The sequence below is a fragment of the Lepisma saccharinum genome, unplaced genomic scaffold (genome assembly GCF_977018435.1).
Source record: "Lepisma saccharinum unplaced genomic scaffold, izLepSacc3.1 HAP1_SCAFFOLD_231, whole genome shotgun sequence".
Taxonomy (NCBI): Eukaryota; Metazoa; Arthropoda; class Insecta; order Zygentoma; family Lepismatidae; genus Lepisma; species Lepisma saccharinum.
In genome coordinates, this window is record NW_028143008.1 from 263,452 (window position 1) to 269,451 (window position 6,000).

Below are 6,000 nucleotides of genomic sequence, written 5' to 3' on the forward strand. Positions count from 1 at the left end.
AACCACACCACACTCTTTTTATCTTCACAACAGAAGGTAGAGAATCAGACATGAAAACGCCCCTGAAGTGCTTGACCCCTAACGATTCGATCAGAGATTCAATATCGAAGTTGGACAGGGGCTCTTCTTTTTTTAAAACTTTTTCAAAGCTTCGAGGTTGTTCTTTCGCTTTTTGGTCACACCTTTTCCCTTTTTCTCCATAGCCAGGTTGTGACGTTTCTGCTCTTCCAGCTCGGCCTTGTTCTTTTTTGCATCGATGATGGTTTTGGCAATGGCGGCGCTACCTCCTGCCAAGCTGCCAACAGCACCCAATGCTGCCAAGATAGCCGGGGTGCTGAATATGAAACCTCCAGTTTTCTTCTGCTGCTTTCGCGAATCTTGTAACCTCCTCAACTGAGGAATGCTAAGCAGCAATTTCATTCCATGACCTTTTGCCAGGCAGGAATGTTTCTTCTCGCGCTGGTTTTTGGTGAGCAATCCATCAAGAGCTCCGAGAGACTCGAGGTTTGCGTAAGGTATTTGGTAAACAACACCCTTGGGCTTCATGGTGATAGTATGTTATTTATATATATCGTGAAGAAAGGTAAGGCTTTGCCCCCCTAATAGGTTGGTTATACAAGTAGCTTTTTTTCACAGGGTGTTATTTATTTACAGCCCCCACCCCAATTTTCGTTTTGTGTTCATGGCGATGGTCGTACCCAATGCAGCAAACCGTTCACCTAGCAAGGCATCTCTGCTGACGAGTCTCCCGAAAGCTGCATGCTCCAAGTTCCTGTCGGCATCGTGACGTGCGTCGAGATCTGTGAGTATTGTAAGCAATGTCGTGATCCTTGCATGCAGCGTCCAGGAGGTTCACACCCTTGTCTCCTTTCTCCAGTCGCTGTTCGAGTTTGGTACCCGGACCGCAGTACTGGTAACCTGGCAGGTGCATCTCGAAGGGTAGCTTGTTGATAATATCGTTCACGAGACCTCGACCCTCGGCTACATTCCAGAATTTGGGAGGCAGGTTGTTGATGATTTTGATGAGGTAACCTATACCTTTGCTGTCGTTGACAATAAAGTTGCTAAGCTTGGTGCTAATCATGTCCATGATGCTCACCTTCTCGTTGTGGAAGTTGCGATTGCCTGCATTTTCTTCGCCTGCGATCGATCTACAGCTTCCTCACGTCGTCCACCCAAACAAACTGTTTAGGTAGGGTATTGTAGAGTTTGACACCGCTGCCAGTCTGGAGCTGGGACCATATTGGCTTGATGAGGTTCCTGTACTTTTCTCCACTGCTACATTTCACGCGATTCTGTGTCGCATCGTTGTTTTGTTACAGGGCGTCCGTCATGATTAAAATTTCTGTGTAATTTTGGTAATCCTCGTCTGTATAATCTTTAGGTTGCTTTTTGGTGATAAGTTCCCACAGTCCCACCGTGCCGGGATACCTAGTCCAGCTGTTCTTCTCGCCCAAATTAACTTTCACGTCGTCACCCTCGAACGTGACTTTCAATTTTCCAATTTTCCTAACCACACTCTCGTTATGTTCCATGGTCGGGTACAATCCGAATACCTCGTCTTTTTCGAATTTCCCAGTCCTTAGGTAATCCCTCGCCAACGGACCCAGCTCCACTAGCTTGTCCGAAGAGGTACTGCCTAGGGCCTGACGTCTCGGAGCCGGAGCAAGTTCGAACGGAGTAGTGTGAATGCTGGATATCGGTGTGGGTATGGTATAATTTTGAGCAGTAAGTGGCACAAGCTCGTTGATTAATTGTTTGTTTTGCTCGGTGACATCTTTGATTTATTTACCTAGTTCACTGATGGCATCGATGATAGGTTGGTCCTGACGCTTTTTCTCTTCGTAAATTCCGCGAGTCTCGGATTTCCAACCCTTAAACCGTTTTGTTAGGTAGCTACGCAGCTTCAGGTTGTCGTCTGCAAGTTTGCGTTTCATTTTTTTTGTATGTAGTTATTTATGATAGGTCTTGCAACGTTGCAACGTTAAGAAAATTATTAATTTTGTTTCTGTATTGTCCGTAATTGGGTTTCCTCGTCATGTCTATTGTGACAAATCCGAAATCATCTTGGTTCCAGCATGAAGAGCAAAATTTGGAAAACTGATTGTAGTTTATGTCCCCACCTACATAATCATCGTAAGCGTGTTTTAAATTGGTGTGGTCTTGACGAAACAAACAAATGAAATTAGCATTGTCTCGGAGTAGCTGCTTGGGGATTTTGGAAAAAGTCTGAGCAAGGTAGAAGCAGTCCATGCCTCTGTGCCGACCCTGAGTAAAAAAAATTGCGAATTTCGTTCTGGTTCTCCAGGATCACATCGTCAAAAACCACCACAGAATTTTCGAGACAGCAGTCTAGTGGTATCACTTCAGAAGCAAATATAGCTATGCCTAGTCCCTCGTACAGTTTCGACAGCTGGCGATACTTCGATTGCTCCAAATTTTTGGAGAAAACATACAGGTGCCTGTTCTTCCAGTTTAACCAGTTGGGTGCAAGAAGAAAATTATCAATAAGTAACGTTGTTTTTCCACATCCAGAAGGTCCAACAATGAGGCAGCGTTGTCGGGTAGAAGCTCGCCATTTTTCCTATCCTGACGTTCCGATGGAAAATCTGGCAGTCGCCGTACCACATCCGAAGCACCCGTTACACAATCACCTCGTTTGCGTCGATCCAACTTTTTTCCTCGAGTCCCAGCCATTTCACCAACAGTTTGTCACCTTTTCTACGTAATACTTTTTCGATAAGATACGTGTCGGGGTATTTTGTTTTAGAAAGTTCCTCTTCGTAAAATCTTCCTTTCAGAATTTCGTCGCGATAATGTTTTATTATATACGTGTGACGGTTTCCGGGTAAGACTCGAACTACGGTGAAAAGTTCCGTACTCCAATTTTTTGTGAAGCCCTTTTCGAACGCACGCTTAACTTTACTGATTCTTACCTGATCTCCAATTTTGTATTTCGGTTTCTTACTTGTAAATTTGTACTTTGGACAATAAACCGTAGAAATTAAACGTCGCTCGTCAGATTTGATGACGTCAGCTGGTTTCATGTTTATCGTGGGATGCAAACTGTGATTATAGCTGTTAACAAGTTCCGGAAGCATGTCGAGCCACTTGTAATTCCCCTGAAGCGTGAACTGTTTCCACATCCGTGTTTTGAGAGTTCGGTTGAAACGTTCCACTATCCCATACAGCAGACGAAGTCAGAATCATGTTTCTGAAGTCTCATTTACATAACATACTTCAAAGTTTCCCTGTCGTGGTTGCTTTAACGTTGCGTGGTGCTTTCATTTTTGGCGCTCGTTACATCTTACACAGGCATCTTTCTGCGTAGTTACGTGCGATAGCTGCCTCGTTGCTTCCCATCATCCACTGCGCCAAAAAGTTGAACGACGCTGCGCAACGACGAAGGCAAACACAGATGAGTAGCGTGGTTTGAGCTTCGTTTCATTGGACAATCGTCTTTGTATAAGTGTATTAATATTTACTTCTTTAACAGTAGTCTTCTTTACGACGAAAATACAGAATTCCCAACATTTAATAAATTAAATATAGCCTACTATAGTTAATTCTGCTTCCTCCATGATTGGAAACAAAGGCAGTTTCAGATTAGTGCGAAAAGTATGTTACTTTTAATGTGAAATTAAAGTGGTGTGTGTGAACATACATATATTAAAAAAATAAATATACACACACAACAGAATTACTCACGTACCGTGTAATTTATTTCCTATTTCTACGTGCAACGTAATCAAGCACGTAGCGTTTGTTATCGTTCTGCCGAGCGTGGCTGACTATCGCGGGACCGTTTACCCACTGTACCCCTCGAGAATTACGTCGAAATTTTTTTAATCGACAGATTTCAATGTTTTATGTAATGTAAAAGTGGTTCCAGCGTTAGGAAAGCACAAATAACGGATATATTTGATACCATAGAATGGCACACGTAAGTGACAATTTCTAAGTATTTTCGCCACTTTTTGTTGGTAAAAATTGTGGTAAAACTTTACTATACCGGAGACTGATTTCTTCAAATTCACAGGAGAAAGTACTTACGCAAATAATTTTCTATACCGTTGTTGATGTTCGGGAATGTAGTTTTCATCCATTTTAATGCGAATGCATGTGGTTTTCTACGAAAATCTATTTCCGACGCGCTATTGCTGCTGCCACCATTTGCTTTCTGCACGAGAGCACAATATGCTCTCGTATTGTCCGTATATGCTAAATTGAACGAAATGAGTGCTAATGGAACCTAACCTAGTAGGCATACCTCGTCCCTGTGATGGTTCATGGGGCTATCGTGAATTTTTGGGCTAATGTCAATGGTTTTTGGGGCTACCCGTGGATGGTTTGTGGGAAATAAGGAACAACAGTAAGTACTCGTTAATGTAAGAATTATACATTATTTTCGTTAGAAATTCATTATTTCACCTAAATAAATATTCCGCAATGCAGAATAGTACGTTAGCAATGTAAAAAATTGTGAAATAAATCATTGATAGGTGTCTCCGGTATAGTAAAGTAGTACCAAAATGGTTTGTATGTACACTAAAATAGCGAAAAAACGCACCGAAAATGACTATCAGTACCAAACCTAACAATCCTAACCTAACTACGTAAAATTATAGCTGCTTTTGAGGAAAGTCGTTTTGGGTGCTATATTCACTTGCATGAAGCCTTCGGGCTGTTCTGCTTCACAGTAAAGTAACATGCTAAGGAAACAAACTTACTTTACTTCACAATAACACATTTTCGAGAGCTAAAATCAACTGAAAACGTTTATAAACAACAAAATCTTTATCCCCCTCCATGTAGGACTGCCTTGACGGGGCGAGGGGGCTTAGTAGGGAGGCCAATTTCATCTCATCATTTCACCCATTCTTCATATCCATATCTCACGTTTTTCACCATTCCATCACGTCATTCATCTCCATATCTTTGACCTCCCTATAACTAAGGGTCCTGCTAGATCAGACAACCTCGATAAAAAACCCCTATCCCAAGGTGTGAGTTGCACGTGCCGATGGGACAGTGTTGGCTGCAGGGGTAGGTGCAGTCGCGAACGTGGCCTCGGGGATTTCGGTTTGGTCCTCGAGTAGCCTCCATTTTTGGGGGTAGGCCTTCCTCGGCATAGAGGGCAAGTCGAGGCGACAATTTATGGACCCTCCACAATAAATCTTTTTGTATATGGGTACAAAAAACAACTCAAACGGGGGGAAACCCCCAAAACGAGCGCGGCCTTCGAGCCCGCTTCAATTAGTGGAAAAGACAAGTAACGTGCCACGTTATCTTGTGATTAGTATTGTGCAGAAGACCGAGAGTAACGATGAATCTGCAACAACAAAGAAACATGGAGCTGCTACATTAAAGGACTTGTCACCGTTTCTGATCAAGAAACAGCTAGACTACGCCGCTGGTTCAGACGTACCAGAAATAAAGAAACTGCGAAACGGGAGTCTACTTATCCAGACCAGCACAGATCGCCAGACCAACAACCTTTTAAAGTTAAGATCTTTGGGCGACTTCCCTGTTAACGTTGAACCTCACCGTCAACTTAACAGTAGTAGAGGTGTGATTCGCCACTGGGATCTGTTAAATGCTGAGGAGGAAGAAATTCTTGAAGCACTCTCAGACCAACATGTCACCGCAGTGCAGCGAATAAAGACGCGGAAATCCGGAGAACTAGTACCAACTGCTTCACTTATACTGACTTTTCAAACGACCACTCTCCCAGACAGGCTACGGGCTGGATATTTGAGACTCAAAGTCCGTCCGTACATCCCTAACCCGATGCGTTGTTTCAAATGCCAGCACTTTGGGCACATTCAGCCTTCCTGCAAGGCCACTACCGCCCTTTGTGGTAAGTGTAGTCTGCCTGAGCATGGGACCGAACCTTGTTCTTCAGGTCCCAAATGCATTAACTGCCAAGGCGAGCACCCAGTCTGGCATCGTGACTGCCCCTCTTTCCAACAAGAGAAGAAAATCAGAGAGTTGGTCGTC